Below are 23,708 nucleotides of genomic sequence, written 5' to 3'. Positions count from 1 at the left end.
AAAGTGGGTCAGATCGGATTTTAACCTGTCAACTGTATCCACAACTTGGTGGACTGCGTCAGCAGAGGTTTTGAAGCTCTGTTTCAAGGGCAATGCAGTTTGGCATAAGAAAACACCGACTGCCCTTTGGTGCCTGTCCCGGAAGGGGTCGACTTGCTGTCCCCGTGGTCAGCTCCTTGGCGGATGAGAAGGGCAAGCACTTGCGCACCCGCATGTGTGTACACCCCGGCTTGGGGTCCGCGAGCCTACGGGCCAGGGGCTGGGCTCTGAGCTTTAAGGACACAAGAAAATACCTGATGTGACCACTGCCCTCAAGCTGGGGTATGTGTCTAGAGGAGCCCCCACGTCTGGCTGAGCGAGAAGGGGTGTCAGGAGCCGTTGGAAGGACGAAGACCACAGGAGGGGCTCCTGGAGGGAGAGCCGCAGAGCAGCGTGGTGACCACACAGAGGAATGAGACAACCCAATGACAATAACTTAGGGAATCATCCGCTTTCAGAGAGCTTTTATGTTTCTCTGATGTTATTCTCAGCATAGTTGCAGGGAGCAGAAGGACCCCCTTGACTGCTCACCGACTCTTGGGACCCAGATGAAGAGGGAAGGCAGCTTGTGTCTAACATGAAACCAGGGCTTGGACCAGGCTTCCCGGGGTGTACATGGTTCTGCTCCCAATGCCAGGCTGTGCGGCTTCTCGCACACTTGCTCCCCTCCCTGCCCCCGTAGTGACACGTTGAAACCAGCCCCTTAACTGCCCAGGTTACCTTGTCTTATTGCCTTACTGTGTCCTTTTCAAGAAGCTGCAACTATCAGCAGCTTACTAAATGTGGGGCCTCACTGACTTCTGGGACTGAATGGTGTGTGCGTGCACGCATGTGTATGCGTGTGTCCCCTGCCTGCTCACCCGGCAGGTGGCTTGGGATTACTGTCATCTGGCTCGGGGCGACAGTGGCCGGACAGCACCCTTAACCGGCACTCTCTGAACCCTTCAGGGAAATCTTAGGTAACACATTCTCTTCACTCCTGGGCAGACTGAGCTGTGCCCTCGGCAGCTCCCTGCTGCTTAATAGGGTGGCGGTTGCAGAGGTCCATAAGCCACCTGGACGGAGGGCCCTTAAAGCAGAGTGCTTGTTCCTGCTGGAGCCTGAACTCCACTGTGTGAGCAAAGGATCTGGAAGCTTCCCTCCCCGTTTCTCGTACTCAGAACAAACCCCACAAATGCATGGGTGACAAGTCAGCATGTGTTGTTGAGGGCTTGGTGTTTACACCAGGGCCCTGGAAGACGAGAATAAGCATAGGGGAAGAATACAAGGCCATGTCCATCCTTCATGGTCCATTCATTCATTCACTTAACAAAGATTTACTGAGCAGCTCTGAAGTGCAGAGTAGTGTGTTAGGTATCGGAGACTCCATTTGGAGAAGCTGTAGCCATGGCCTGGCGGAGTCCTCCTTCTGGAGGGACACAGACAAGGGCTGATTGCACCGGAGGCTGATAAACGCTGTGGGTGCTCACGAGCAGTTGGGCAGCTGTGTGTGGTTTTGTTGGTGGGGGTTGGGGTGCTGTTCACTGGCTGTTGGCTAAAGGCATGAGTAGAGGCCAAAATCCAGTCCATTCCCCTCTCCAGACACTGCTGTCTTGGGGTAGGAGAGCATTTTTGTAAGTGACAGAAGGCCCCTCAGGAACCAGCAGTGTCCTTGACTGGAAAGACACCTGAACTACATTTGCAGGGAGAGGGTAAGCTTGGAAGGAAATATTTGAACTGAGACTGGAAAGATGATTGGGAATTAGCCAAGGGGTGGGGGTGAGGGGTACAGAGGAGAGATGGGAAAGAACATTCCAGGCAGAGTCCTAATTTCCAACACTGGGATGGTAGTTAGCACGAGCTGGCTGCTGGTCTGAGGGCTTTAAGCTGATCCTCGTAGGAGGAAGTTGCACGTGGACAGCACTGAAGTGAAAGAAAACACGGCATGTTTTGGATTCTGGAGGGTGTTCATTGTGGGTAGAGCACGGAATTCAGAGGGAAAGGGGACCCGTGAAGGCGGGGCCAGTGCCTGTAGCTCATCACGCTTGCGCCACCCTTGCTGTGTGCTGGGTCCCTGGAACACACAATGCACAGTGACGCGTTTTTGCCCTCAACACAACTCTGTGGGGCAGGTATTATCTTATCCTCAGGCAGCTGCAGACGAGACCAAGGAGGATGGAGTGACCTGCCCAGGCTGGCTGCAGAAGGGGAGAGACAGATTCACAGTAAGACACCAGGTTTGGTCCCCACGCTGCCCATCCAGGAGGAGTGCGAGCCGGAGACAGGCTGCCAAGAGCTGACTGGGCAGCGGGGAGGAAGGAGAGCCAGCCAGACGGGGTGACGGGTCTCAGCGTGGGCAGGAGGGCAAGCCGTGCAGCTCTGCGGACGACGATGGGCCACGTGTGCCATCTCGAGTCTTTGCCAACAACTAAGGGACCATGAAAATCCGTTCTCATAAATCATTGTGTTTATTCCTAAACACAATCCTATGAAAGTTGGATGTAGTATCCACTGTGGCCGTGGAGGAGGAAGAGGAGTCTCCAGGGAAGTAAAAAACAAAAACAAAAAACAGATCCTCACTCGGCAAGCTCATTTGTTCATTCACTCAGCATCTATCTCTTGAGCATCTCCTAAAAGCCAGACGCTCAGTGAGGCATGATGGGTGATACGCAAAGCCATTCCCTGACCCTGAGGGGACGGGGACTTTAAAAGTTAAACAGGTCAGTGCAGGGATTTAAAAACGCAAAATCTTTGACACTGGTATCAGGGAGAGAAATGAGATCTGTGACTGTCCCTGCCTGGATCCTGGGCTGACCTTTGGGGTTCCCCAATTGCCCATAGATCGCTGTGGAGGCACTAGACTTCTGAGGCTGGTTTCCAAAGACCAGACACCTATCCCTCACTCTGAGCAGACCCAGCTGCCAAGGAGCCCGGCTAGCCTCCTCCAGCCAGGCCGGAGAGGCCACGTGCAGACACTCTGGTCGACAGCTCCCGCTGGGCTCCGGTCAGTAGCCAGGGCCATCTGCCAGCTTTGTAAGCGGGCCATCTCGAAGGCCCGGCCCAGGCTGACCTTCAGGTGACTGCAGCTCTAGCCAGCCTCCTGCACCAACGTCATGAGAACCCCAAGCAAGAACCGTCAACCCAGCCTCTCCCACGTTCCCAACCCACGAAGGCAGAAACCAAATAAAAAGGTGGTTTCGGTATTAGAGATGTTTTGAGTCATTGTTTAGAAAGCATCTGAAGAGTCAGCCACGGGGAGCTGAGGGAGGCGGCACCTACCTCCAGGCACCCAGCGGTCGTCGGGCTCAGATCCTGCGAGAGAACGCTGGTCCGACGGTGAGTGTCCGCATCCCAGCTGCCTCTCTGCTTTCATTGCGAGCTGGTCTTCGGGAGGGAGGGGGCAGGCAAAGGTAGAAGAGAACAAGTGAAAACGGACAATGTAATTCAGAGGACTTGATTTTTGCACGCTGCTCTGGGTTTGAGCTGACAGCCGCCGCTCCGCATGCACCCACACATGCACCCACGCACCCAGCGGGCGGGCTGGGGGCCTGATTAAGTTACAGGCATCCCTGACAGAGCCTATCGTGCTCCGTCTTTAAGCGGGTCACAAGTGGTGCTCTCGGCTTTATTCGGGTCTGACACCTGCTCCAGGTGTTTGCAGACGCGACTGCAGGGTCTTCGCCTTGGGTTTCGCCGTGGAGTAGTTGTGGCTGCAGACCGGGGCTGAGAGGGGGGTAAAGGCGTTCTGCTCCGAGTCCCCCACGCACTGGGGTAGTGCGAGGCACGTGTGGTGTGGGTGAGGGGGAGGGGCGCTGGGAGGGGCTCTGGCCCGAGATTGTGTCCCATAAGATGCCAAGGCATTCGCTTCCTCCATTCTGGGTCCCACCTTTGCTCCCCGTTTCCTCGCGGTTAGGCCTGTGGGACGCCTTCTGTTGTCACAGAAGAGACACGAGGAGAGACATGGCCATTGGTGAAACGGGTCCCACCCGTTGCCCTCACCCTGCTGGGAAGGAGCAAGTTGTCCACAGTTTCCTCATTGTTGCAGGAAGAGCAAACCTCTCTTCCCTGCCGGGCTGGCCTCACTTCTCTCGGTTCTCTGTCCATTACGGTGGAAGTCGTGATGCTTTCACCAGAAATATCTACAGGCAGCTCTGGGGATTGCTTCTGGGAGACCGGGTGCTCCCGGTGAGTCTCCTCTCTTAATTAATGTTTCTAATTTTTAGTCATCTTGAAATGAAAGAACTTTACCCCTGGGCTGTCCGAGATGCTCGCCATCAGTGTGCTCTTGCTGAGACCCAGAGGAGCAATTTTCAATCTCATTTAACCCGCACAGCAGCTGTTTTAAGAACTGGTGCAGGATCTTCTTCATCCCACAGGGCGGGAGTGACAGAAACCTGATCCACATTCAGTGTCTGTACTGCTCGGGCCCACAGGGAAGCCTCTTGTTTTCCTGAGGTGAGTCCTGGGGTCCTTCAGGAGCTGACTCTTCCTCCTGGCAGAGCCCTGTCTGGATTTTCAAAAACGCTGTGTCATCGACACCATCTCCCTTCTGAGCTGGAGACTGGCTCTGCAGGGCACACGGGCCCTGGAAGGCTCTCTCCTGTGAGAGTCACGCCTGGCTTTGTGGAGCTCGTGTTCCTCATGGAAGCTGGGCCGGTGGGGGGAACGGAGGGCAGGTGGGGGTCCAGCTCCATGGGGCAGGTTCTCTTTAGGGAGCACCTGTTGGGAAAGTCGGACAGACTGTGTCATCTCCCCCCTCTCTGTTGAGGCAAGGTCCCTGCTGAGGTCAATTGTTGATCCCCATCTTTTCAAGTAGAGTTGACACACGATGTAGTGTGAGTTTCGAGTGGACAGTGTGATTTGAGAGCTCTGTGTTACGCTGTGCTCACGTGCGTGGCCACCATCTGTCACTGTGCAGCGCTATCGCAATACAGTGGACTGTGTTCCCTCTCCTGTGCCTTTGACCTCTTCATTCCATGACTGGAAACCTGCACCTCCCACGCCCCTTCACCCATTTTGTCCTTCCCCCATGGCAACCACCATGTGTGGGTCCCCTTCCCCCTTTATCAGACACTTTCTCAGAGACTCTTCCTCAAACCAACCTTCGTCGCCATCTGTTAACCTGGAAGTGTTGAAAACCCCAGGCCCATTTTATGGCTGCTCCAAGTTCTGTGGGTTCTGAACGAACAGTCATAGGATTGTATTTGTTTGCAACTGGTGGAGAACTTCAAGGTAATTTAGGTTAAGCCTTGCATTTTATAGATGAGCAATTTGGGGCTTTGAGAAGTTTGGTGCTTTGCCGGACGATATATGCCTAGTTAGCAACAGAGCTTAGAGAATCCCCTCGGGTTTCCTGCTCTTAGATCAGTATTTGCTTTGCATTCTATTGCTTGACCTAAAAGCAGTACCTGCCAATGGATTTGAGGCAGGGTTTCTACATCACTCTTTGTTGTGGGGGCTGACCTGTGCTTTGTGGACCTTCAGCAGCATCTCTGGCCTCTACCTACCAGGTCTCAGGAACAACTCTTTGCCCACCCAGTTGTGAGAAGCAAAAATGTCTCTAGACTTGCCCAAAAGTTCTGTGAGGGGGCTGAGATGTTCCCTGACGAGAACGGCTTCAAGTTAGCGTGTCTCTTAAAGATTTATTTATTTATGAGAGATCAGGAGGGTGTGTGTGCGCATGCTGGCGGTGGGGAGAAGGGCAGAGGGAGAGCGAAAATCCCAAGCAGGCACCACGCTCAGCGCAGAGCCCGATGCGGGGCCCAATCCCATGACCCCGAGATCATGACCTGAGCCGAAATCAAGAGTCGAATGCTTAACTGACCGAGCCCCTCAGGGACCCCAAAGTTAGCGTTTCTTTAAAGAAAAACAGACTTATGTTCACTCATCCCTGGAGTGTGTGAGTATAAAGCAGACAAGCAGCAGGCAGGGATTTGAGAAGACATGAAGCTTTCCAATGCGCTGTGACTAGACCGGCTCCTGGGGTTTCAGACTGTATTGCCTGTGCCCTCACTTCCGTGTTTAGACTGTGATGCCACCAGAAGGAGAGTCTGGCGGGGTGGGGGAACAGTTAGAGGAAATCAGTAGGATATTTGGTCTATTAAGGGAAACACCCACGACAGACATTCTTGTATAAGAGCCTTGTCTCCAGAATACATAAAGGACTTAAAGTCGCCAGCAACCAAGCAAGTGACCCATTTTATTTTTTTAAGATTTTATTTACTTATTTGAGAGAGAGAGAAAGCACGAGAGTGGGGAGGGTCAGAGGGAAAAGCAGACTTCCTACTGAGCAGGGAGCCCGATGTGGGACTTGATCCCGGGACTCCAGAATCATGACCTGAGCCAAAGGCAGTGGCTTAACGAACTGAACCACCCAGGCACCCCAAATGACCCATTCTAAAAGGCGGGCAAAAAATTTGAACAGACACTAAACCAAAAAAGATGACAAGACCATGACAAGATGTTCAGCATCATTAGTCCTTTGGATAATGCAGGTTAAAACAAAAGGAGATGCTATCACTTCACTTAAGGGTGGTCAAAACCGGAAAGACAGTTGCTGTCAAGTGTTTGTGAGGCTGTGGAAGTTCTGGAACCCTCACACGCTGCTGGTGGGGATGGGAAGAGACAGCCACTTTGGAAAATGGCTGGGCAGTTCCCTTAAAATGTTAAACATATACCTACCATGGGGTCCAGCCTTTCTACCCCTAAGCATTTCCCCAGGAGAAATGCAAGTGCACGTCCATTGTACATTCATGGCAGCTTTAACACAGTGACCCAAACTGGAAACAGCCTAGATGTTCATCAGCCATCACTTTTTCAACCTTGTATTGTGAGTGAGACATTTTCACATCTTGCCAAACAGATCAAGTTCAGTAAAGAAATGGATCAGATTGAGAGCATCTGTTTGGGTCCAGATACTGACTTGCTTTTTGAGTGTGTCCGAGTGTCATTAGAGTAAGTCAAGTGACACTTCTGTTCTTTCTGGTGATGGAGTTTGGCAGTGGAATTGGTAATCTTTCCTCCGTAGTCCCAGATGGACTATTTTAATGGGCTGCTAGCTGATGATGGTTTCTTTAAATAACAAGATTTTAAAAATCACACCTAGCTTTAAAAACTAGCTCTGTTAATGCATTTTATTTATACAACATTAAAACATTTAGGGAGTAAAGATGTTCTTGGTCACTGTAACTCCTCTTAAAGATGGCAGGCCAGATGCCCTTGTGGCTAGAATTCTTCCCAAAGAATCAAGAGTTGGGAACCAAGAAAAGAAATTATTTCAGGGGATGGTAGAGTGATAATTCCTGCCCCAGAAATAGCCAAGATTTCTGTGATGTGTGTGGGTGGGTTGAGACTCGCTTTAGAATCCATTTTTAAAATTTAATATATATTTTTTGAGTCCCTGGTAGGTCTTGGGCATTGAGATCCATAAAGGTAGTAAGACACCATCCAGTCTTGTCTTTAAAGATGTCATAGTCCAGTCAAGAGAAAGACAAGTCTGTGCACAAGGACAGTCCAGAATGATGAATGCTACGGTGGAGATGGGCATTTGGTGCTGCTAGCAGGGCACACCCAGATCATTAATAAAAAGTGAGGTGGGAGTTGATCAGGAAATGCTTCCTCATTCCTCCTAGATACCCTAGCTCGGTGCTGGGTGTTTGAGCATGGGGAGCGAAAGTTACTAGTAAAAGATACGGGTCTTGCTGTCAGAGATTTTAGTCTAGCGGAGATAAAGTTAGTGTGCATGGGACTAAGATGGCCATGTGTTGAGACGGTGTAAGGTGTTGGAAGCAGTCCTGTGATGAGTGGCAAGAGAATTGGATTCTGGCCCAGGTTCTGCCCCCATGTGGCTCTTGACCCCGGAACAAGTCACTCACTGGCTCTCTGGGCCTCAGTCTTTTTAACTCTAAGAGGAGAAGCCAGGAGAACAATTTATGCTATGTCATGTACTTTCTAGGTCTTTCCACGTTGTAGTGTGTCGAGGGGAGATCTGGGGAGAGGTTGACCAGTTTGTTCTCATTGGAGAGATCTGCCTCGGTGAAGCTCTGGTTAAGGAGAAATGCTGTCTGGTATTAGGGTGGGCAATCTGTGGGAGTGAGATTTTTAAAGCTCCGAAGACTTTTTGTGGGAATCCTATTTAAAGCTAAAGCAAAAGGTGAGTCTTACCTGCTGGAACCAAGAGCATTAGTCCCTTTGGCCTCAGTCCTTCAGTGACCCCTTTTTGATTGTGTGGTCTTGACTTAGCTTTGGGTTCCTGATCATTATCAAGAGGGACCTACACCCAAGATCTAGAACACTAGCATGTTCTCTCTTGTTCTGGGGCCTTCCCTCCTGGCATGTAGGATTAGCCAGTGCCACTAGTCCATGATTGGACAGACGTTTGCTCCTCTTGCTTCTTTCTTTCTTAATCCCTCCTGTCTGACAACATGGCAGGACATGTGCTCCTGATCTAAGAGTGTCCAAACAATGCACAGCACTGTTATTTGAAAGAAAAACATAAATAAGGAACTTGTACAGAATTGGAGGAACTGAATTGCATATTTTTTTCTCTGCCACATCCAGTGCGCCTGAATGCCTCCTTTGAGACACTCACTTCCTGGAGCAGACCTGAAGGACTGCAGGTCTACCTGGCAGCTTGGCGAGTGCTTGTGGTGATGGATTTCCAACTTGGTGTCTTTCTAAAGGGTGTGGAAGACATGAAGATGTTCTAGATTGGGGTAGCAGCAGTGAATTGTTTCTACTCTCCTTTCTACTTCTGGACTCCAGATCTTTACCAGCTCCCATTCGTTACCCTAAATTCAATGTATGGGGTTCAACAATGTACCTGCCATACTGATTCCTTGTTTTCCTCCAGACAGTATCTGGTGGCCATCCACGGTCTTCCAGAGAGTTTCTCCTCTAAATTCAACAGCTTATTCCCAGTTGAAATTTGACTTCCCAAATGACTATGGGGGAAATGACAGGTCTGTCAGGCTTGATGAGTAGAAAATAATCAGAAGGCTAGATAAGAAAATAATCAGAAAGCTGTGTAGGGATTTATTTCATTTTGTCACCTATAATTTTAATGTCAGAATAATTGGCTAGGTACCAATTATTTTCTAAACAAAAGGTTGGATAACACAAAAAGAGTTGTAACAGTCCTGTCCAGAGTAATTAAAGTTAAAAAGCCTCTTGCTAGTATGGATGGGACCAATACCATCATACTTGACACACGAGAGGACAGTTCCTTGATGGGGCTTTATACCATGTGAAGTAGACTGGCAGTAATTGGGACTCAGCAGGTAAAGTGCCCAAGGTCATGCATATAATAAGGAATGAGACTGACTTTCAAATTCTGATCTTTCAGACTTGATTCCAAATCCAATATGTCTTCCATGACCGTATGCATTTATGATTAATGGAACTTGTCTAATTTACCCATAAGCTGCTCTTGTTAGATTAAAAAGAAATGAACACTTTATTCATGATAAGTATTAAGAGATAGTAGCAAAACTCTGAGGAGCTTCTCAGAGTTTATATCCCCCTTTTACCTGAAAAACATTTCAGCAGGAAAGAGGGGAAAGGACGGACAGCTTACATCCGTTTCCTTATGGTTCTACATCTTCAGGGGTCATGGCCTGGACTGTGCTGATGACCCTTATACCCAAGTGTTTTCTGTGGAGAGCCTTGATGATAGGACCCAACAGATGGGTAGAGGTCATTTTTATGTGCCATGGTACTCACCCCGAACCCAGCATAAATAACGTCACACCACACTCATGTCCCAGATTCATTTCCTTGGGACACTGGAGGTTTTGTTACTTATACCAGAGAAGTCTTTGGGGGGGACCCATCTCAATATGTGTTTTCATCTTGAGTTAAATCCAACTCTTCTTGTTTCCTTCCCCATCAAACCACACCCCCCTTGCCTTTCTGTCAAGGGGTGATGGACAATAGGTGGTAGCAACAGTTTCTATGGTAACAGCATCTGAGTCATCTCCTTGGAAACCTGCATAAAGGCCTTCCATCTCCAGACCAGCTCAGCGCAACTTGGAAGGCCTTTGTTCCCATGAATGTATCAGCATGGGGCAGCAAGCTCTCCCGGGCTCTGGCCACTGCAGTTTCCTTTGGCTCCCGATGCCCACAGCAGTCTGGGTATAGAGTCGGATTCAACCAAATGTGGGGGTCGGTGGGCCCTGGGGTGCTTTTCTCAGCCTAGCCCATGTCCAGAATGCATTGTCTTCGGTCCAACAGCAGATGCCCAGCAGCTTTAGCCAGTAGACTGCTTGCTTTTTAAAATGCCCAGATGACTCAACCAAGTCTCCCACAGTGACCAGCGATGGATCAGAATAAAGCAGGACTGCTTCAGAACGCTGATGAGCTGGGTATTTTGGCATGGTCCTGAAGAGAATCCTGAAATGGGGCACCATGGGATAGCTTGTCAGAGACCCTCTCCTTACGGTGTCCTTCAAATGCAGCAATTTTGTTCCTTAAATGAAAGCAGAATGGTTTCCAGCAGCTAAGAGGATTAATTCTCATGTCATCATCCACACCAAGTCACAATCACAAACGCTTCCATTGTGCTGCTTATTTTATAGATCATTTTCACATTCAGGAGCTCAATTAATCATTTATTCAATCATCAACACGTGTTAATTTGAAACTTACTACATGTTGTGTATTGTATTGGGAGTTTGGGGCAGACCTGTGAGAAAAAAAAAAACAACAACACAGTTCCTGCCCTACTGAAATTTACAGATTGGAGACTCCAGGGCTAATCAGATAATCCCACGTGTGTGAATATTCAGCCAAGCGGCACTAAAGGATCAGGTCCATGGTATGATCAGTGTGTCGAATGGAGGGAATTGACCTTTTGGAGACCTCTTCCCTGAAGAAGCAATGGTCATGCTGACACCTCATCAGCAGGGCCCTTTGCAGATGAAGAAGCGAGGATTTGCAGGGCGAAGTAGCTTCCCTATGATCACACGCACTGCTGAACGGCAGTCCAGGAGTCCGATCCCAGGCTCTGTCTGTCCCTTCCTGCTGACTCTCCAAGCTCCACCTACGGTCCGTCTTAGACCAGATAGCCATTTTCACTCAGGTTCTGCCCAGCTTCCAAGGCTGAGCCCATTGCCTATTTGCCCAGGAGGACAACTGTAGGAATTTTCTTTATCCATGGACATTGTCCTCCAAGATGTTAACTGATGGAGGTAGCTTGCTTTTTTTTTTTTTTTTTTTTAAGATTTTTTAATTTATTTGACAGAGAGACATCACAAGTAGGTAGAGAGGCAGGCAGAGAGAGAGAGAGGAGGAAGCAGGCTCCCTGCTGAGCAGAGAGCCCGATGTGGGTCTCGATCCCAGGACCCTGAGATCATGACCTGAGCGGAAGGCAGTGGCTTAACCCACTGAGCCACCCAGGCGCACAGGTAGCTTGCTTTTAAGGGTTGACCCTTAAACTCAGGACTCAGGCTAAAAGTTAGTCTCCTCCCAGTCCCCCACAAAAAGGTTAGAGGTAGTTTGACATAATATAAGTGTGTTCTTAATCCCCTTGGTGAAGTGTGGATGGGCCTCAAGACAGAGTTTTTGCCAACATTTCAGAGCAGAGCAGCTGTGCGGGGCAGCTCTATTCCTCTGTCGGTGGACATCCAAGTTCTTTCTACAGTTTGGCTATTGTGGACATTGCTGCTATAAACATTCGGATGCATGTGCCCCTTGGATCACTACATTTGTATTTTGGGGATAGACACCCAGTAGTGCAATTGCTGGGTCATAGGGTAGCTCTATTTTTAACTTCGTGAGGAACCTCTGTACTATTTTCCAGAGTGGCTGCACCAGCTTGCATTCCCACCAACAGTGTAGGAGGGTTCCCCTTTCTCCGCATCCTCGCCAACATTTGTGGTTTCCTGGCTTGTTAATTTTAGCCATTCTGACTGGTGTGAGGTGGTATCTCACTGTGGTTTTGATTTGTATTTCCCTGATGCCAGGTGGTGTTGAGTATTTTTTTGTGTCTGTTGGCCGTCTGTATATCTTCTTTGAAGAAATGTCTGTTCATGTCTTTTGCCCATTTCTTGACTGGATTATTTGTTGTTTGGGTGTTAAGTTTGATAAACTCTTCATAGATTTTGGCTACTAGCCCTTTTTCAGAGCAGTTTAAAAATAAGTGACAGTTTAGGCATACCCCTTAATCCTGGATTCGTAGCTAAAACGGTGTTATCCATCTCTTTTTTGATGCTGAGTTCTGAGCAAATGTTGCCATTTTTGTGGCTGTCATCTTGTGAGAAAGTTCTGTTTTCCTACCATGAACAAACTGATCTTACTTTCTTAAAAAATATGTTGTTTTTTAAGTTTTCCAAGCCATGTCTTTAATAAATGTTTTTGCTGACACAGTTGAAGATTTATCTTTTTTAAATGCATGAATCCAGAAAATAAGCAGGCATCTCTTGTACCAAGGAGACCATTCCTATCTTAGGGAGACCATGTCTGTTCCTACTGAGGCTACTTTGAGGTTGAGGAAGGAAAGGGGAAGTAAGAGTGGAGCTGTGTGATTGGGGGCAAGTTGGCTCTCCCATTCTCTCTATAAAATGTATATTAAGAACCATTTTCTTCTAATGAAATATTTGTGTCATTGTCTTGAAATATTTTTGAATATTTCAAATATATTCTGAATATATTTTGAATATTTTTGACCTCCTAGGGTTGGGATTTCTGGTAACCCAGAGTGGCTTTAGGAGGGTGCCCCTGGCTGGGAATGCAATGTCACCATGTGTATGAATGGGCAAAGATGAAAGGTACCATGCCCCTCCCCACCACACACCACACTGACACTAACAAGGGTTTGTAATTTTGAAAATCATCTGACTGTTTAAGCTGATGGGGTCCTCTCATTAACATTTCCTAGTATAGGGAGACCACCCTGGGCCTCCTTGCTGTTTTTCAGACCTTGAAAGAGGAAGGTAGGCAGCTTGTTATTGAGATTCGTGGATGAGAACAGAGTTGAAGGTGCTCAGAACCCTGGCAGAGGCTGATGGGGAAATGAGTGCACAGGAGTAACAGCCAAGCAAGGAGACTGGTAGGTGAGGGAGCACGAGAAGCTTCCCCTGCGAGGCTCCACCCCCACCTTGCTGGCTAGGACAAGGCAATCACATTGGTTATTTTAGAGTCTGGAACTTGAGGTCTAGGGAACCTACATGAATGTGTTTTCGGCAGCGGCTGGCATGTCCTGAGAGGCTGGGCTGGGTGGGTAATTACAAAGGAGAAGGGAAGTGAGGCAAGAGGCTTCTAAATTACAAACCACTACAGCACTTTCTAGCAAACCACAGTGTACAGCGCACTACAGATTATAACTAGAGCCCACTGTCAGCTGAGAATAGGGTGAGGGCATTTTGCCAGCACAGTCTGTGGGGTGGGTGGTGGTAGTCTCCTTGTCCAGGTAAAGAAACTGAGGTGGATCTCCAGCTCACATAGCTGTTTGATGCCCAACCTGATATGGATCCAGACCTTTCTCCAAGTCCATGTTCTTTCCACTCTTGCTGCATCCTCTCCAGAGAGACTCTCTGTGGTCCATTTAAGTTAGGACAGTCCCTGATGCTGTCAGGATGCTTTCTTCAGAAGGCCCTTTAAAAAGCTGTTTGAGCTCCAGGAGTAGTACAGATTGAACTTGCTCATCAGTTAAACACATTTACATCTCCCTTGGGGCTGCGGAATCCGGAGGGTTAATTAGCATCCGTCAGGCTGTTTTCAAGTAACTGGGAAGGACTCAAGATGACCTTGAAGAGCCTTTTAGTATTTGAGGTGGCTTCCAGAGTTTGAGTTATAGATAGATTGGCCACTTTCCCCCTCCACCTCTTTTAATTATGGTGGCTTGTCCTCAGGAAGCTGGGATCTGCATCTTTTCTGTGCTTGCCTGTTCCAGCTGGCCTTGGCCCAGACTGAAGGCAGCACCCCAGACCCTTCCCCAAGCTGTTCTCTCTTCTCCTTCAGCTCCTTTTCCTGTTTCATGCTGAGAAACCATGGTGGCTGGCCTAAGAGAGGGATTTCAGGTGTGAGTCGTTTGCAATAGATAATGAATTGCTATGAGCTATCCACATTTTCTGATTTCTTCTTTCCATGACCTTCCGTTGCTGTGTGGAAGGTGCTGATCAGGGTAGCTGTTGAGCCAAGGTGAGAGCTATAATTGTGGCTGTAGGATGAACAGGTCAGATGCATCCTTTGGGGAGTGACCTCCGCAGTGTCATAAACTTGATGCATGACTATTGTCTCACATGCAAGAGAAACATGGAAATCCAACCTGTGCCCGTTGATTATTTTCTGGGTGAGCAAGAGCCTTTACTCTCACGGTTGGAATAAGGTAAGGAAGAATTGAGTAAGTCAGAAGAGAGATGAGACTGGGAAGACAGCGTCCACCATACACATAGTCCCGCCCTGGGGGAGCGTCGGGGTGCTGGTACGCCTCCTCTATCTTCTGATGTGTCACCAAACATCCCTGCAGTTTCTTCCTTGACTTTGGCTTCTGGATGGACCTTAATCTTCCAGTGGATTTTGCTCCCCTTCCAAAGGTAGCTAGCTAGGTAGGTAGGTATTTAATTTAATTATTATTATATTTTAAGAGACAGAGATGGGGAGGGGCAGAGAGAGAGAGAGAGAGAGAGAGAACCCTAAGCATGCTCCACATCCAGCACAGAGCCCAACACGGGGCTCGATCTCACGGCCCTCAGATCTTGACCTGTGCCAAAATCAAGATTTGGACGCTTAACCGACTGCATCACCCAGGTGCCCCAGTCTTCATTATTTCCTAACTCCTGTGAGTCCTTGGGGTTTTCGGTTGGTGGCCAGACAGCTACACTGGCGTGGACACTGTTTAACGTCCTGTTTCATTTCTGACCGGACCATGTAAATAACCATCTTATAGCACCAGCTTCGCTCATCTTACTGCACCACACTCTCTCCTTTGCCTCTCTGCCTTTTTTCCTCCTTTCACACATGCCACACACATGGCTTGTTATATGGTGTAACAGTGTGTCTCGTCTCCTAGAGTGGCTGGGGTGCCTGGGTGACTCAGGTGGTTAAGCGTCTGCCTTCAGCTGAGGTCATGATCCCAGAGTCAAAAAAGTAAATAAAATCTCAACAGAGTGGTTGATGATGCAAAAGTCATTTCTCATGGAGTCTTAGGGTTCTGCATGCATTGGGTCTGAGTTGAGGATTTCGGCTATTTGACCCCAACAGCTGGCGCCAAATACCTACAGTTCCTCATGAATTTAGAAAACAACTTGTTTTAGAGGCTCTTAATGATTCCAGGCCCATCCATGATTTAACACTTCCCCAGCACCTTCTACTTCTATGGTGACCTCTCCTTGCTTCAGATAATTCTAGGTGAAATTAACTTTTGTTCAGGCCTTTCCCAGGGGTTGGTTCAGAAAGCTCGGGTGTTAGAGGAGAATGGAGGGAGGTGGAGGCCCAGCACGGGTTGGAGCGGGACATCAAAGATGATAAACACTTAGTTTATCATGTAGTTTCCTACATTCAGGCCTTGAACCTATGACAGATGCCACAGAGCCTTCTGGTTGGAGGAGCATTTAAAAAGGGAGCTCTGGGCAGAACTTGCCAAAAGCCAGGGTGAGGACCCATTGGGAAGCCAGGGGAGGCCAGTGGGTCTGTGTTCACGTGGGTATGTGATTGAGTAAGTGCTGCTGGGAGGTAGCTCCTGGGTGGTGAGAACACAGGTTCAAATCTGGCACACACATAAAAACAGTCAAAGGCCACATCACCTGTAGTGAGAGTGGGGTGGGGGCCACCGCAGAGGGGAGGAGGCCATCAGCTTGTGTAGGATCTGAGGCCTGCATGGCCGTCTTAGTGCTGTGGATCATGGGGATGGCAGCCCCTGACTGCTGGGCCTCATGTAGCCATTTCTCTCTTCAGATTTTCTCTACTGGCCATAGATGTTTCTTTTTTAATCCCAAATTTCAGAGAGGACATTTCCTCCTTGAAGTACCTCCTCCATACCCCAATGTGGGGCTTGAACTCACAGTGGCAAGGTTAAGAATTGCTTGTTCTACCAGTGCTCTGCTTTGTTTTGGTTGTTTAGAAAATGGACCATGAACTCTCCCCTAGCTCAGTGGTGAGCCTCATTTCTAACCACATCCCTGAGCTCGCTTCCTCCAGAGGCATGGGCCATTTGTGTTTCCTGAATGCCGAGAGTTGGTGCTCTTGCCACCCAGTCTCCCAGAGCCCCCCTCTTCCCCTCGCCCCTTGTCTCGGAAGGCAAAGGCTTCGTCGCCCTTCCACTGCACCCCACAGCATTTGTAACCCTGAATTAGAATTATAGGACACCTAGCTTTCCTCGTCTGTGAGCCCTGTGACAGTGGAGCCGGGTCTTAGTAAGGTTTCATCCACCTTGTTTGTGGAACGGTCACTCCTGACCCCTGTATCTGCTACAGGCCGCTGAGTGAGAGGTGGTGATGGGGTGAGGTGGGGGCATCCGATAGAACAGGACTGGTGCAGCTTCCACCCTCCCAACCTACCTGTGAGCTTTTTCTCCTACAGAATCTACCTCTGTGTCCCTCACCTCTCTCCTACCTGGGTTTATCTCCTGGTTGGACCCAAGTGGTCTTCAGCAGTTCCTTGTGTCTTTTTTTTTTTTTTTAATTTTATTTATTTTATTTGACAGAGAGAGAGATCACAAGTAGGCAGAGAGGCAGGCAGAGACAGAGGGGGAAGCAGGCTCCCTGCTGAGCAGAGAGCCCAATGCGGGGCTCGATCCCAGGACCCTGAGATCATGACCTGAGCCGAAGGCAGCAGCTTAATCCACTGAGCCACCCAGGCGCCCCTAGTTCATTGTGTCTTATATCCCATATGGGGCTCAACTCCTGGCTCTAGATGTTTGTTAGGCCAAGCCCTTAAGGTCTACCGTAGAAGTCTTGGCAATCACACCTGTCCGACCCACTGCAGGATGGGTCATGTTCTGATAGGTGGTGCTGGTGGCTCTGTGCTATTGGGATTTTTGGTGCCACTTCCTACCTGGGAATTTCATGGAGGGAGAGGGTGGTCCCAAAGAAGCCCACCACTAGGATGAGTAAATGAGTCTGTGTAGGGTTGCTCACTCATAAACAGTACGGTTTACGTGCTTAATGAGCCTAGCGGGTTTGACATGTGTCAGTAAGGAAGGAATGGCCGCGGGTTGGCAGGTGTTGCGGTGGGGGTTTGTGGCAGCGTCCGTAGGGGGATGCATGGTTGAGTCCATTGAGACCCTTCCCCTTGGCTTGGAAACTGGTTTTCGTACTTGGCACTGCTCAGCCTTCGCCATCCCTCCCTGCTCAGGGAGACCAGAGACAACCTGTGACCCCCGGTAGGGTTGTTTGGTTATGCTCGTCAGTATCTGGGGGCAGAGAGCTCCCGTATTTGCACACACATGGTCTCTCTCCGAGAATCCACCCTGTGCACTTTTCATCTCATCTGAGCTAGATTGCTTTTGGGTGACTGATTTGGGCAACATTTTCAGTCTTTGAAAAGACTGTCCCACATCCAGGAAGGCATTCCTAAGATGTTTCTGGAGTTGTAAGTCAGACTATTAATTATAGACGCTCAAAAGAATGCTGGTTTCTCTCCCTAAACACAACAGGCCGTTTCTAGCAATACCGAGGAAGTCTCTTATGTTTATATAAAGAATCAGAGGATGGTACTAGTGCCTGATTTTCCTCTCCATGAATTTTTCATTTTTGAGATTGCTTTTGAAAAGGTTCTATTCAAGTTTTGTGTAGTGGTTTGACTTTGCCTTTGTGTCTGGTTTCATAAATACAGTTTCATTGTTCAGTGTTCACATGGTTGTGGCTTGCTTCTTTATATATATATATATATATATATATATGTATATATATATATATATATGGTGGAATATGACTACAGGTGAATTATTTTTCTTAGTGGAACTGCCAAAAATTATTAAAATTTACCTTCAATTATATTAACTCAGGATACCACATTAAGTCAAAAAGCACAAGAAAACTTTAAAATGTTTTTAAAAGCATTCATGCATTAATATGCCTGCATTAGGGACGCCTGGGTAGCTCAGTTGGTTGGGCTGCTGCCTTCGGCTCAGGTCATGATCCCAGCGTCCTGGGATCGAGTCCCACATCGGGCTCCTTGCTCCGCAGGGAGCCTGCTTCTCCCTCTGACTCTTCCTTCCACTCTGTCTGCCTGTGCTCGCTCTCATTCACTCTCTCTCTGACAAATAAATAAATAAAAATCTTTAAACAAAATTAAAAAAAATTAAAAAAAATATGCCTGCATTTTGGGGTTGCAGGGCTTATTTTAAGAAAAGTTAAATTTCTTAAATCTAATTTGGCAAAGTAAAGTGGATTATCTTTCCAAAAGAAATTTGTCAGTTGTTTATCCTACTTGCATTTCTTCTCCATTTATTTGTAATTTTAAAAATTTGTACTTTGTGTTTGTGTGGGCTTTTTTTTTTTTTTTTTTTTCCCCTGCAGAGAAACTAAGTCACCCTTTCAAAAGCATGCTAACTAATAGCTCACATATTCCAGTTGCATTGTTCGGGTTTTGTTTTCTTTCCGAATCCTGTGTCGTCCTTCCCCCATTTGAAAATGTAGTGATGTTGTTTCTATGGAAACAGTGATGTCATGGGTATGAATGGGGCTGAGTGACCACCAAGAGTGCCATATATCAAGGCCAGTGATAGAGCCCAGCTTTACCTATGAAGTTGCTAATGGGGCTCTGTTGTCAGCAGCTTGCAAGATATATGGCCGGGAGGAAAGTACATTTGTGTAGCCATTCTGGACAGCCCATATGGAGTGAGTGTGTGTTTGTGAAGCCATGTGTGTTTGATTGTGAAATAAATCCTTCACAGTTGACTGTAGATCATCTGGATTCCCAGGTCTGTAGGGTGGGAACTTGAAACCTATGAAATCAAGTCCCCACCGTCCCTGGAAGGAAAGGGGAGAAAGATCTTTGTCTCCAAGGTTTGGCATCCAGATACGAAAGACTTGTGATGTCAGCATTAATACGAATAGAAGCTTGTAAAGCATGTAAGATACAGGCATCAATACAGACCAGACGTAGAGTTTTGCTTGCATGAATTTAAGTGTTCTTTCCATGTAACATGCAGTGAATAATAGAGATAAGTGGTGACTAATTGATCAGAGCCAGAGTCCTGTTAAGCAGCCAACCATACCATAAGTTACACATCCAAAGAGTGTGGTCCTGTTCAAAGAGGTGGTCTGGAAAGGTTAACCTCGTCATTCAGTGATAACTCCCACTTTTATTTACTTAATTATTTTGACTTTCCTATTTAAGAGCTATATCTAGATCTTGTGGCTCACTCTTTTGACTACTATCAGGATAAATGATATTTGATTTTTTTTTTAATGTCCAGAAGTCATGTGAAACCAAGTCTAATCATTGGTTGCCTATCTTAATAACTCAACTTATTGCTAATTCCAGTTGAAACGTGAGATATGTTAATGAAATGACGAGGCTGATGATGATGTGGTTTATATATTCATTCTAAAGTAACTTCTTAAAGGGAGATTTCCTCAGAGTTCCAGACAGGAATTATTTGTTGAAATCTACTGTGCTCCCTGGGGTGCCTGCTTGGAAAGTTAACATTTATTTGGATATGTAAGTGCAGTTATGCTGGACAGAAGTACAGTTCCCTGGTAAACATTGTCTAAGTCCATTCAGACTGCTGTATCAACACCATAGATGGAGGGTGGCTTTTCAACCCCAGAAATCTCTTTCTCCCAGTTGCGAATGCTGGAAGTCTATGATCCTAGCACTGCACGGCCAGGTTTGGTGAGAACCCTTTCCTGAGTTGCAAACAGCCATTTTCTCATTGTTTCCTTTCCTGGCAGAGAGGGCAGGGGATCTCTCTGAGGTCTTTTTTTAAAAAGGACACTCATCTAGTTCTTGAGGATTTCACCCTTATGACCTAATCATCCCCCCAAAGCCTCACATCCTAATACCATCCCAAGAAGCAGTAGGATTTCAACATAGGAATTTTGGAGGGATCCAACTGTTAAGTCCGTAACAAAACATAAATCTCCTTTGGCATCAGGGAAGATTTTCCATGTAAGTCAAATTTTCAGGGAACCCAAGTCTCCCCCTCTGAGACTTACCTTTCAAAATTCAGGATCATTTAATTGAGATACTCTCATGGTCCCGCATCCTTTTTCTTAAACCTTACAGAATGAAATGAACTTTTTTCTCATGACTCCCAAGTCTTTATTTTGAATTGCTGGTGATATTGGACCCTGAGACAAAGAAGTTGCTGTCCTCCACCCAGAGGTCCTTGAACGAGCACAGAGCTAATTTATGCCCACTTCAGAGGACACAGGTTGCTTCATTGATTGGTTGTTGAGTTTTCACTGACTTTCCACCTTTTTCTGTTTCATCCTTTGCTTTTAGGTCACTGGCAGTTGCTTTTTGCCACTGTCCGTGCACCTGTCTGTGCTCAGCTGAATAACAACAGCCCCTCAAAGATACCCCAGCCAGGTGTCACTTCATACTGCAAAAGGCATTTTGCCAATGGGATCAGGAAGGGATCTCCAAATGGGAGCTTGCCCTGGATTATCAGGGGGCCCAGAATCATCACAGAGGTCCTTATGAGAGGTGGGCAGGAGAGTCAGAGGTTCCAAAGACACTGCCCTTGCTGGTTTATGAAGAGACCCCAAGCCAAGGACTGCAGGCAGTCTCTAAGAGGCGAAAAAGTGGATAAAACTGATTTTTCTAGAAGGAATGCAGCTCTGCAGACTCATTTTAGACTTCTGGTATCCAGATTTGTAAGAGCTTAAATCTGTGGCATTTTTAAACCTCTAAATTTGTGGTAATTTGTTCTAGCAGCTACAGGAAAAAAAAAAAAAAAAAGCTACCACCCCTGGCTTGTTTCCCTTCTAATCTGATGCATTAAGTCAGGTTACTGAATTGGTTAGAAAAATACCATCTGTCCAATAACCGTTTGTTATCGGTTATGTGCCAGGTGTTTAGGATGGAGTAAGCCCAGTGTGTCCTAGATCTCAGCTTTGCTGGCTTCATTGTCCCCCTGGAAGGTAGACCTGGGGAAAGACCGTAGAACACGTAATTACAACCTAGTGTATTAGACGCTGAAATTGAATTCTGAACAAAGAGTGCTAGGAATTCAAAAAAGGGGCATCTCTTATTTTGGGGGACCCAGAATGGTTGGGCCTTCTAGAATGAATGTATGTGTATTTGGCAGAGAGAAGGTGTGTGGAAGAGGAGGCCTGCCTCATAGAGAAAGTGGTAGCTGGGCGAAGACGGTTCCAGGTAATGCCGAAGGTGTAAATCACCCTGGGTTTGCCTGAGAGGGAAGTAAATGAAGTTGTACAGGAGCCCACCCCTGTCTTGGTGTTCTGCAGTTCCTTTACCTTTCACTCTGCATGGTGGCTAGATCTGGGATCCTTCAAGCTGCAAAATAACACCTGTAGATAGGAGAAGCATTGATTACTATGAATAATAAACCAAAGGAACACCTAACCTGTGGCTGGTATATTTTCTGGAATATTCCAGAAGCTCACATTCTTTCATTGATCACAGCAAAGAGCAGCTCCTGATCCCAAGATCAGCTTCATTTTCAGATGCTGGAGACGCTCAGTGGCATCCTCACTTAATCTCACAACCTTGAATCATGTCACAAAATATAACCAGTTTTTCCCTTTTAGGCCAGATTTCCTGTGTGTGTGTGTGTGTGTGTGTGTGTGTGTGTATAGGGGAGTAGTTTCATCATGTAGTAATCTAGTGATATTCTAATGAAGATTTTGTTAATTCATAGCATAGAGGAATGAAGAATACAGAATCCCATTTAGATTAGTTTATATTTTTAAGAAGGGAAAATAGGGCATCTGGTTCACCAAGAATTTATAGCTACTTTTAATTGCAAATTATGTAGAATAGAATGATTTAGCATCCCTTTGTTCCTACTTAACAGTGATAGTGATCACATCCAAAATATTTATTGAGTACCAGCTAAGTACAAAGCTTTGTTTAAAGTGCCGTGGGAGGTTTAGAGCGACCAGTAATCTCACTAGTCACGTTGAAAAAAAAAAAACACTTAATCACTTAACCCATTTATCAAGTCCTTTAAATGAGCCAGGCACCCTTCTAATCTCTTTAGATATATTATCTTGTTTGATCTTGAGAAGAATGGCTCACTTGCTACCCATACCCCAAATTTCTCATCGCTCTCACATCTTAAAAGGGCTTCCAACCCCAGTCTTTCTGAGAGAGTAAGTCTTGTCAAAAGAACTGGTGATTACTCTCTCCAAATGTGACTGGATGTTTTTAGTCTTCCTCCCAAATTTCTCAGGAATATTGTTGCCACTGACCATCATCATCTCTTTTAAATTTTTTGGCTTACAGAATACATCCTACTCTCCTGATCTCACGCACTCTGGCTATTCTTTCTATTGGATTGGACCATTAGAAATTTCTGGTAGTCCACCATTTTGGTCTAGAAAGTGGCATTTTCCTATGATTTCATAGAGAAGTAGACCCTCCTATTCTAGTCTGCAAAGTTCAGAGTTCTTTCACTCTTTACTTTCCCCGAGAGTAGTCTCCTTACATTCATAACTACACACAGGCAATCCAGAATTTATATTTCGGGCTTAGACTTCTTCCCTGACGGCAAAGTTTGATCATTTTCCCTGCTGCCTACTTGACCTCCCTTCTTGCATTTCTTAAAGACACCTCAGAATTGTCCTGTCCAGAATCCAACCCTCCCTCCATGAGTCTGTTCTATTCCAGTTATCCTGTCCAGGGACTGGCACCACCATGTATCCAGTTGCCCAAGTATCAGCAACCTCCGTCTGGGTTCCTGGCTCGTTCTGGTCAATATCCAATCCAGCTGTAGACCTTGTCCCTTTTATTGCTAAACTAGGTCTTGAGTCCAATTACTTCTCCATTTTTATTCAGGAAGCAGAGTATCAAGCAAGTAAAGAGTTCACAGTGGAAGAGAGATGCCAGGAATAGAATGTCAGCAAGCTGGTGGGGTGGGTATGGAAATGCCGGATGAGTTTTGGTGCTTCCCAGGAAGGTACCATAGCCATGAATGGCCTGCTAAGAAGATTACTCCCTTTTATTTATTTATTTTTTAATGATCTTATGTGTTTGTCAGAGAGAGCGCACGAGAGAGCACAAGCAAGGGTTGTGGCAGGGAGAGCAGGCAGAGGGAGCAGCAGCCTTCCTGCCGAGCCAGGAGTCCCATGCGGGGCTTGATCCTAGGACGCTGGGATCATGACCTGAGCCAAAGGCAGCTGCTTAACCAACTGAGCCACCGAGGCAAACCAATTACCACCTTTTAAATTCCCTTCTAATCTTTCTGCTGATATGGACACCCGGTGATAATTAACCTTTACCAGTGCTCTCACAGGGCTATACAAAGATGACGTTTTAATTTCACTGCTGCCAGTGACACCTTTGTCTTCTGGTTCTTGGCCTCTCGTCACTCCTGAGTCTCAAGCATTCGGTTCCTTTTGTTGGTGAAGTACTCACCAGAGGGTCTGTTTTCACATTATGGAATAACTCTGCACTGCCTTCTGTTGAATGCGGGGTTTCTAACTTACCGTGGTAGATGAAGGTATCAGCTGTTGCCACATTTCACCAGGATGCTTGTAATTCTGACCTCCACCCCTTTCTTCCAAGAGGACACACATTTCAGTAGTGGGCCATGGGATGTTAAGCCACAATGTCACGAC

The 23,708-nt window shown here is 47.1% G+C and overlaps 1 protein-coding gene and 1 long non-coding RNA gene across 6 annotated transcripts in view; one reads left to right on the top strand and one right to left on the bottom strand.

Moving 5' to 3' along the window:
• The window catches only part of NOS1AP (nitric oxide synthase 1 adaptor protein), a 263,224-nt gene that overhangs the window by 147,316 nt on the left and 92,200 nt on the right, over positions 1–23,708 (top strand). The gene's annotated exons all lie outside the window — the stretch shown is intronic.
• On the bottom strand, positions 1,973–9,923 carry LOC131814805 (uncharacterized). The gene is made up of 4 exons (XR_009347464.1): positions 9,739–9,923; positions 8,840–8,960; positions 3,298–3,402; positions 1,973–2,216 (listed from the first exon to the last, which is right to left on the bottom strand). It is a non-coding gene; the product is annotated as an uncharacterized LOC131814805 (long non-coding RNA).

Source organism: Mustela lutreola, chromosome 14 (assembly GCF_030435805.1).
Source record: "Mustela lutreola isolate mMusLut2 chromosome 14, mMusLut2.pri, whole genome shotgun sequence".
Classification (NCBI taxonomy): domain Eukaryota; kingdom Metazoa; phylum Chordata; class Mammalia; order Carnivora; family Mustelidae; genus Mustela; species Mustela lutreola.
This window is presented reverse-complemented; position numbering and strand designations above follow the sequence as displayed.